We start from the raw sequence: 11,091 nt of genomic DNA on the forward strand, positions 1-11,091 counted from the left end.
ACCTTGTAAAGGGGGTTTTACCTGAGTAAGCTTGTATTACTGATCTCATATCTGGGTGCAAATGTGCTCATCCGGAAATTAGTTCAGGTACTCCTGTGTGCAATTCATCTGAGTGCATCTAATGTTTTCCTAGTGTCAATAGCACACCAAGTGATGTCACAGGTCATGTACTGCACGTTCCCGGTGATATTGGAGCTTTTACATGCTACCAACAACCTTTGCTGATTATTCCGAAAAACCTAAGAGCATATCGATAATTTGGGTTAAAAGTTGCTTTACTCCAGTATTGAGAGAGGGCATCCTGAAAGGCTTCTCAAATGAGGCCATAAAGGTGGAGATTAGAAACCAAAAGGGTGTCATCACTTTGCTGGGGGTGTACTACAGACCTTCCAACAGTCAACAGGAGATGGAGGAACAGATATGTGGGCAGATAACAGAGAGACGCAATAAAAATAGTATTATCGTTCTGAGGGATTTCAACTTCCCAAATATTAACCAGAACTGTACTGGTGTTAAATGTTCAGGGGGGTAGAATTTTTGATAGAGCTTTTTGATGCAGTATGTAGATAGACTAAGGAGGAAAGGAGCATTACTGGATCTTGGGGAATATAGCTGGTCAAGTAGAAGGAGTTTCAGTGGGGTCATCATTTTGGAGGTAGTGACCATAACTCTGTATATTTTAAAATGGATATGGACAAGGATAGAGATGGGCCAGTAATAAAGATCTTAAACTCGGAGAAGGTCAATTTCATTAACATAAGGGAGGACGTTGCAAAGGTAGACAGGGAGCATCTACTTGCAGATACATCTACATCTGCACAGGGGGAAGCATTCAAAGGAGAAATAACAAGAGGTCAAGGCCTACATGTTCCTGTAAGGGTAAAAGCCAGGTAACAAGTTTAGGGAACCCTGGATGTCAAGGGTTATTGAGGGCTGGATAAAGAGAAAAAAAAGCAAGAATATGACAGGTATAGGGAAGTTGAGGTATAGCAGTTTGAGGAGGTTTGGTGTGTCACCAAAGACTCTTGCAAATTTCTATAGATGTACAGTGGAGAGCATTCTGACTGGTTGCACCACTGCCTGGTATGGAGGCTTCAATGCACAGGATCGCAAGGAGCTGCAGAGAGTTATAGACTCAGCCAGCTCCATCACAGGCACCACCCTCCCCACCATCGAGGACATCTTCAAGAGGCGATGCCTCAAGAAGGTGGCATCCATCACTAATGACCCTCACCACTCAGGACATGCCCTCTTCTTGTTACCGCCATTGGGAAGGAGGTACAGGAGCCTGAAGACCCACATTCAATTATTCAGAAACAGCTTCTTTCTATCTGTTATCAGATTTCTGAACGGTCCATGAACCCATGAACACTACCTCGTTATTCATTTTTTTGCACTATTTATTTATTTTGTAATTTATAGTAATTTTTATGTCTTTGCACTGTACTGCTGCTGCAAAACAACAAATTTCACGTCATTAATTCAGTGATAATAAACCTGATTCTGATTCTAATGACAGGGGAGGATTGTCATAAGTATAAAAAGTGTAAGGAAATGTTTAAAAAGGAAGTTAGGAAGGCTAGGAAGAATCACAAGAAATCACTGTCAGATAGGGTTAAGGTAAATCTGAAAGTGTTCTATTTGAAAGGCAAATGAACAACCAGGGAAAAATTAGGGCCTATTAGGGACACAGGAGCAATCTGTGAGTGGAGCCAGAAGGTGTAGGTGAGGTCCTAAATGAATATTTTCCATTGGTATTCACAAAGGAAACAGACTTTGTGGTTGAATAATTCAGTGAAGGGGTAGGTGAAAGTTTCTCTCACAACATTTATCGAGACGAGCCCTTGAATCTCCAAGGCATGGAAGTCTATGGACCAAGTGCTGGTAAATGGGGCTAGAGTAGGTGGGTATTGGTGGTTTGTGGGACAAGGTGGGCTGAAGGGTGTGTTTCTGTATGACAATATAACCTCATGGTACAGGAGTCAATGGGGCCAGACCATCAGGTGGGTGTTGCCCACACACCCAAAAGTTCATGGTTCCCCCTTCCTCATCCCCTCAACATTTTCCCTCATCTTCCCGGCACCTTCTGCAGCTGTTCTGTGCCATGTCAACAGTCCTTTGAGCTTGAACTCACTTCCCTGGACAGCAATGCCACAGAACTACCCAGATCTTTCCTAGCCTCTCTCTCTTTTTTCTACCCACCTTTTTCCCCTCTCTCTCCTCACCTTTGACCCATCTCCTGGTGGATCTGCTCTCCCCTCCTCCCCCGCACCTGTCTATCACTATCTCTTACCTGCATCTACCTATCACCACCTTGTGCCACCCTACCTCCCCTCTTTTGTCCACCTATCCCTGCTCTGCTTTTCCCTCCTATGTATTGGGCTTCCCCTTTCCCTATCTTCAGTCCTGAAGAAGGGTCCTGACCTGAAACGTTGACCGCCTGCTTTTCTCCACGGATGCTGCCTGGCCTGCTGAGTTCCTCCAGCATCATTGTGTTTTTCATCGAGATTCCAGCATCTGCAGTCCTTTGTTTCTCTTGTTTTAGATTTTGTGTGCAAAGATTTTGTACCCTTTGGTGAAACCTATGCCCTCATGGACACCTCAGCTAAGGGAAAGTTTTCTCACTATTTACCCTATCCATTTGACTCACAACTTCATCAGGTCTCCCTTCAGTTCCCTCCACTCCAAAGTAAGTAAACCCAACCCATACAGTCTCTCCTTTTGGCTGAAATTCTTCATCCCAGGCAACATTTCATGTTGCAGCTGCGTAAAGCTTTGGTTAGGTCTCACTTGGGAGTATTGCATTCAATTCTGGTCGCCCCGTTACAGGAAGGATGTGGAAGCTTTCAAAAGGGTCCAGAAGAGGTTTACCAGGATGCTGTCTGAATTAGAGGATATAAAGAGAGGCTGGACAAACTTGACTTGTTTTCCCTGGAGTGGTGGAGGCTGAGGGGAGACCTGAAAGCAACTTAAGATAAGATAAGATAACATCGAAACACACAGTGAAATGCATCTTTTGCGTAGAGTGTTCTGGGGGCAGCCCGCAAGTGTCGCCACACTTCTGGCGCCAACATAGCATGCCCACAACTTCCTAACCTGTATGTCTTTGGAATGTGGGAGGAAACCGGAGCACCCGGGGGAAACCCACGCAGACACATGGGGAGAATATACAAACTCTTCACAGACAGTGGCTGGAATTGAACCTGGGTCGCTGGCACTGTAAAGCGTTACGCTAACCGCTACACCACCGTGCCTGCCAACTACATTACCATGCCACATTGATAGGGGAGACAGTCATAATCTTTCTTCCTTCTTCAATATTTTTATTCATTTTCAAATTAGTACAAAATAATATACATAACATTAGTAATTATACATATGGTGCTAAAAGATCAGGATAGCAATCATAACAGTTAAAATATATAATCACAAGGAGTAAAAAAAAAGTAATCTAGACCTCCTGCTCTCTTATTAAGTGAACAAATACAAAAGGAAAGATTGAAAAGAAATGAAATTTAATTATATGAAAGAAGAACCCCCAAATCAAAAAAAGTATTGATAATAAACCAAAACAAAAAACAAAAACTTCAAAAAAAAATGGACTGCTTCAATTAAAAAGAAAAAGAAACATTACTATGTCGTCAACTCCGCTCCTCTGCATTCAAGGGTTATTGAGAGGGATCTGAAAAGGTCAGCTTATATCATATGGAAATATCGAATAAATAGACTCCAAACTTCCTCAAATTTAAGCGAAGGATCAACAGTACCACTCCTAATTTTTTCCAAGTTTAAACATGCTATAGTTTGAGAAAACCACTGAAAAGTGGTGGGAGGCATTGGATCCTTCCATGTGAACAAAATGGATCGCTTGGCCATTAGTGTGACAAAGACGATCATACGACAAGCAGAAGCAGATAAATGGTGAGATTCCATCATTAGTAAACCAAAAATTGCAGTAATAGGATGAGGTTGTAAATCAATATTCAATACAGATGAAATAATATTAAAAATATCTTTCTAATATTTTTCCAAAAGGGGACAGGACCAAAACGTATGTGTCAGGGAAGCCACCTTCGAATTACATCTGTCACATATAGGATTTATATGATGATAAAAACAGGCTAACTTGTCCTTGGACATATGGGTCCTATGAACCACCTTAAACTGTATCAAAGAGTGTCTGGCACACATTGAAGATGTATTAACTAATTGAAGAATTTTCTTCCATGTCTCTGTAGGTAAAAGTATCTGGAGATCTCTCTCCCATTCATTCTTAACTTTATCAAGTTCCTCTGAACGTATTTTCATAATCCAATCATAAATTATTGCTATCAGGCCTTTCTGACAAGGATTAAAACCTAAAATTTTTTCCATAATTTCAATTTTATATGGTGTCAGAAAAGAAGGTAAAGTAACTTTTAAAAAATTTCTGATCTGTAAATATCAAAAAAAATGTGATCTAGGCAGATTGTGTTTATTAGACAACTGTTTAAAAGATTAAAAAAACAGTTGTCAATGAATAAATCTTGAAAACATGTTATACCCTTCATTTTCCATAAGGAAAAAGCTGAGTCAATTCTAGATGGTTGAAAGAAAAAATTAGATTGAGTAGGACTTGATAAATTAAATTTATTCAATCCAAAGAATTTATGAAATTGAAACCATATCCGTATTGTATGTTTAACTATTGGGTTAGCCATTTGTTTACTCAATTTAGTAAGTGCAAAAGGGAATGAAGCTCCTAAAATAGAAACTAATGAAAATCCTTGCACTGATTCACACTCAAGGTGTAACCAACAGGGACAATGAGTTGCATCTAAATCTTGTGCCCAGAAAATTAAGTATCTAATATTAATTGCCCAATAGTAAAATCTAAAATTAGGCAAAGCCATACCACCATCCTTTTTTAATCTTTGTAAATATTTCTTACTTAACCTTGGGTTTTTATTCTGCCATATATATGAAAGGATTTTGGAATCAATAGTGTTGAAAAAGGATTCTGAAATAAAGGTTGGAATCGCCTGAAATAGATACAAAAATTTTGGTAAAATATTCATCTTAACTGCATTAATTCAGCCAATCAATGATAGAGTGGGGACCATTTAGTGAATAGTTGTTTAACGTAATTAATTAAAGGTAAAAAGTTCACTTTAAATAAGTCCTTGTGTTTCTTGGTAATTTTAACACCCAGGTACGAAAAATAATCAGTCACTAATCTAAATGGTACTTGCCTATAAATTGGGACTTGCATGTTTAATGGCAAAAGTTCACTCTTATTAAGATTTAATCTATTAGCCATAGAAAATACTAAACTGAGTGAGTAGTGATAATACTGCTGGAATAGATTTCTCCGGGTTAGAGATATAAAGTAACAGGTCATCTGCATAAAGAGATATCTTATGAGTGCCCATAATCTTTTTCCCACGGTAGAAATGTCAAATACTGGAGGACATGCATTTAAGATGTGAGGCCGAAGGTCTGAGGGAGATATGTGGGGCAAGTTTTTTACACAGAGAGTGGTGGGTGCCTGGAATGGGCTGCCATGGGTAGTGGTGGAGGCTGATACGACAGTGGCATTTAAGAGGTTTTTAGATAGGCACATGAATATGCAGAGAATGGAGGGATATGGATCAAATACAGGCAGAAAAGATTTAGTTTAATTTGGCATCATGATTGGCATAGACATTGTGGGCTGAAGGGCCTGTTCCTGTGCTGTACTATGTTCCTATGTTGTTCTGGTGAATCTTTTCTGTGCCCTCTTCAGCACAATCATGTCCTTCCTATAGTGTGGCAAAAAGAAATGTACACAGTACTCCAGCTGTAGCCTCACAAGTGTTTTATATAGTTGTATCATAACCTCCCTTCAGTGTACATTTTATGCCCTAGCTACTGAAGGCAAGTATTTTTGAGTTGATGGACAGGTGAGAGAGAAAAGGTGGCAGGGATTTAGTGGGGGTGAAGTGGAAGTGATGAGATCGCACTGAATCAGCACAGACTCAGTGGGTCAAATACCCTTCACCTGTGTCATGAGAAAATAAGAACATAGAACATAGAACAGTACAGCACAGGAACAGGACCTTCAGCTCACAATGTTGTGCTGAACTAATTATATAAGATATTTATTATTTATTAGTCACATGTACATCAAAACACACAGTGAAATATGTCGTTTTGCGTTACTGAGAACATGCTGGGGGCAGCCCACAAGTGTCACCACTCTTCTGGGGCCAACATAGCATGTCCACAGCTTCTAACCTGTACGTCTTTGGAATGCTGGAGGAAACCGGAGCACCCGGAGGAAACCCACACAGACACAGGGAGAACGTACAAACTCCTTACAAACAGCGGCGGAATTGAACCAGACTTTTCTACTTCTGTAAAAGGACTATTTAATATTGTAAATGAGTGCAAAAAAGGCTTCAAGATTTGACCAATAAGAGTGAAAGACAATAATATAATAGCAGGTGACCCTTATCGGTTTTGGACTCTGCTGCAGCACATATGCATAAACTGACTTCAAATCACTTTGGATACCTTACTAATATCTCTGAATATCCATTTTAAATTTCAATACTCTCCCACTTTCTCTTACTTGACTGAGTTGAAACCAAAACATAATTCAACTCCCATAACAGGCGGATGAACAGAAATTGATCAAATAATTGAATTCGAACTCTGACTCAAACACCAAAATAGGCTTATTAAGAGACGCTAGCCCAGAAAGCTACATTCCCTGGAGCTGCACATTGACAAATAAACCACACATTTATAAGCTGAGAGTCGGGAGAAGAAGTATTTTTTATTCTTAAACTACCTCCAACTGAACTGCATTGGATCAGAAGGCAGGGAAGTATAGAGCAAGTGCAGACCAATGTGCATCGACTTAAATATTTGATTGTTTGCGAGCACAATTTGTACTTTGTCTATGGAAAGGCAAAATTAACCTTCTTCCCTGCTCCCCTTTTGAAAAGGCAGTGACACTTTCAGCGTCATTCCCATGTCTTGAATAGAGCACTTGTACTTAGAAAGACTTATTGTTAAACCACCACTACATTTAATGGTCCTTTCTTTTTCCTGTGATGAAGACATGCAAAAATCAAAGTTAACCTTTGGAAAAAACCTATATGATCTTGTCTTTCATCTCATGTGCTTTTGCCAAAAAATTCTAGCAATAACATCCATGAATAATCATTTGGCTGTGGGTTAGCAGTTACCCTGGAGAGGGTGCAGAGGAGATTCGCCAGGATATTGCCTGGGACGGAACATTTTAGCTGTGCAGAGAGACTGGAGAGGCTGGGTTGTAGGCTGAGTGGGGACCTTGCTGAGAAATACAAAGTTATGAAGGACATAGATAGGGTGGATAATGAGAAACTTTTCCCCATAAAAAAGATGTCCAAAACTAGAGAGCGCAGGTTTAAAGTGAAGAGTAAGGGGGTTAGAGCAGATCTGAAGAAACGATTTTTCATCCCGAGGGTGGTTGCAACATTGAATGCTGTGCCTGAGAATATAGTAGAAGACAGCTTAAGAAGTATCTGGAAGAACACATCTATAACCAAAGCATAGAATCTACAGACGGAGTGCCGGTAAATGGGAATAATGTTCGGCTTGATGTGGTGGGATGAGAGGCTGATTCCTGTGCTGTATGACTCTGTGACACCATGACTATTATCATGTGTTTATGTACACGTTCAGCTGATCATACGAAGGTGACTAATGTAACTAAACAACAGGAATAACTAGAATAAGAAATGTGTGCAATGAGAACAGGGAAGAGCAGAAAGCAGAGAAGTTCCTAACAACAGTAATAGTGAGACAGACTACCCACCTCACCCTCTTCATTGCTCTGAAACCTCCAAATCTGGTCTGCAGCTTAGAATATAAGAACATCAGAAATAGGATTCGGCCTTCTAGCCCTTTAAGCCTGTTCTGCCATTCATCAAGATTCGACCTTAGCACCATTTTCCTGCACTGTCCCCCCTATCCCTTGATATCCCTAATGTCATGAAGCTGTCAATCTCTGTTCTGAATGAACACAATGACTGAGCCTCACAGATGAGAAGAGTACAGAGGCAATTCTTTTATAGTGCAATTCATGAATGGAGAAAAGGGGGATGTTAATGCTAGTATCAAGGGTTTTTCAACGTCAACATGATACTCAATAGCTGGACTTCTTTGGTCAAGATTTCACAACAGTAATTCATGTCCAAAGTAAGAAGTGATGGAACAAAGGGAGTACATCACAACTCTGAATAGGAAATTGGCTTAATGGAGCAAACAGGGGCTAGGATGACCATGCAGAAACTAGAAATCTACTGGATGAACTCAAGGAGTTGAACAGCATCTATGGGGGTAAGAGGAGTCGTTGATGTTTCAGGTCGAAACCCTGCATTGTCCCGTTGGAGGACTTCAATCCCAAATGTTGACAACTCCTTCCCCCCCCCCACAGATGCTGCTAAACCCGCTGAGTTCCTCCAGTAGGTTGTTTGTTGCTCCAGATTCCAGCATCTGCAATCTCTTGTATCTCCTTGAAACTTTTCATACTGTAAGGAGGTTATTCAGAAAGAGTTGATGGTCAGGCTCCTTTGATCATAATGCATGTAATGAGTTGCTCCCCTTCGAACTACTCACTCTATGCTTTCTTCTGGGTTGGTGCAATATACAAATGGGCCCCATTTTCATGAGCTGTGTATTGGAGAGACTTAACCCCAAAGCACAAAACCCAACAAAAGGAACAGGTTTCTAGTCACCATGTTGGCATTGAGTGAGTGTGGCAGACAGCCACGTTCAAAGAGCAGAGAGCTGGAATGGTAGATCTGGGAGAACTGAATTGCCAAACGTTGCATTTTACAAGAAATGCTACCTATTTAAATAGATAATTTGCTGGCAAAACTCAATACAGTATTTGAACATATTCAGTCCATTGGGGTAGCACCCATTGACTCTTTTTGCCACTGCTACAAGAAGGTCTGGGAAGGGTTCTAGTTGTGACCTCTCCTGGGACTGAACTGAGGATCAAACATCCGTCTGAAAGCTGGTGAGAAGCAGTAGTGCAGTGGCAAACCAAGCTGGCTTGCTGCTCACTTTGCTTCTGGGGAGCATGGCTTCTGGCCATAACGAGTTGGCAAGGTTCTTGGGGAAGGAGTCTGATAAAGATGGACGTAACAGAGATGTGTTGGTAAAGTAAAAATTGGTAAATTGGTTTGTTATTATCACATGTACCGAGGTACAGTGAAAAACTTTGTTTTGCATGCCATCCATACAGATCATTTCATTACAACAGTGCATTGAGGTAGTACAAGGGAAAACAGTAACAGATTGCAGAATAAAGTGTTACAGATTACAGAGAAAATGCAGTGCTGGCAGACATTAAGGTGCAAGGTCATAACGAGATAGATTGTAAGGTCATCTTATCGTACTTTTCATAAAATGCATACCTAAACTAGTCCCATTTGCCTGTATTTGGTGCATTTCCCTCTAAATCTTTCTTATCCATATACCAATTCAAATGTCTTAAAACTTCTTATGAGACTTAGAGAATAAGTCTGGTTCTTTACCTATTGTTTTCTGGGCCTGCTACTCCTTGGTGCCAGGATTAACTGGTTACACCAGCAATGGATATCAACCTCATGGCACTAAACAACAATGGTGTGAACAGCTCCAGTGGTTTGAATTTCAATCCTTGGCTGCCCAGAACGAGATCCTCACTGAATCATCAAAATCAGCTGCTAAGGTTACAGAATCATTAGATTACGTACGTTTCTCATCTCTTGGTCAATGCCCTTTAGCTTATGGCTTTTCAAGTGATGATCTAACCACCAGAGTTGTTGACAGCATTCCAATGTGTTTCCAGCATAGAAATTCATCTCACCAGGTTTTTGCTGCTGTATACAAGTCTCCTTCCTTAAAATAGAGGGATATGTGGTAGGAAGGGTTTAGATAGTCTTAGGCGAGGTTTAAAGGTCAGCACAACATTGTGGGCCAAAGGGCCTGTATTGTGCTGTACTGTTCTATGATTCTATGATTCTCCTCTATGTCCTCCACCCATACCATCATCATATCCTTCTATTTCTTTCTCGCTTGTGTGTTAATCCATCTTCCCATGAGATGTGTCTATGGCATTTGTTTCAATGACTCCCTGGGAGTGGGTTCACATTCTAATCACTCTGATTAAAGAACATTCACTGTGCTTTTACTGTGATACATCCCCACGTCATACATGTCCTATGCCCATCAGTGGGGTTATAGGGAGGAGTTGAGGAGGGTCATTAAAGTGGGGCTTTAATATAACTAAAAAGAATGGAAATGTGATTGTATTTCTAAATAGATTTCAATTCTCATTGAGATACCAAACAGAAGCAGTTGTTAAGTTGCATGGGTTAAGCAGATCCCGTTCAAGCTGTGATTGCTGTGAAAGGTGGCTACTTTTAGTTGCATGACAACAAGACAGCACAATTACTGTTTGATTATTTGTTGTGCTTTTTGCAATATTAGATCCACTGAACCTTTCATTACTAAAATTGAGACTTAGTAAACACAACTGGGAGAGAACCTATATTACATTTATGCACTTTTGAAATCATTTATTCATGAGTATCAGTAATTTTAATGTTAAAATGTGCTTTTTAAGTCAAAGCTTCAAAGGGATTAATTTCTCTGGCCAGCCCCCGGGATGTAGATCAGGTAGAAGGCAGCTCATATGCCAGTCAGAAGTTGTACGCAATAGGGACAAAGCAATAATTTATGTGTTAGTCTGTCGGTGTAAATAGAAAAAATCCATTGTATTGGAAAATATTTGTTCTTCTTTCTGTCTGTAAAGCAGGGGTTAAGAAAAGAGGCACAGTGGCCAAAAGAGAATCTGGCTTTTGGGAAACAGGTTACTACACAGGGAATCCATCAACAGTAGACTACAAAGGCAAGAGACTGCAGATAGAGGAGGTTCTGTCTGGAAATGTAAGATGGAATGTTGAGGTTTATTCCATGTAAATGAAGTTGGATGACTCAGTTGATTTGGGGTTGCATTGCGCTTTCATTATTTCCACGGGGCTCCACAGAAGTTCAATTGAAGAAAGCAAATCTGATCACAACTATTGC

The sequence above is a fragment of the Pristis pectinata genome, chromosome 2, assembly GCF_009764475.1.
Source record: "Pristis pectinata isolate sPriPec2 chromosome 2, sPriPec2.1.pri, whole genome shotgun sequence".
NCBI classification, from domain to species: Eukaryota; Metazoa; Chordata; class Chondrichthyes; order Rhinopristiformes; family Pristidae; genus Pristis; species Pristis pectinata.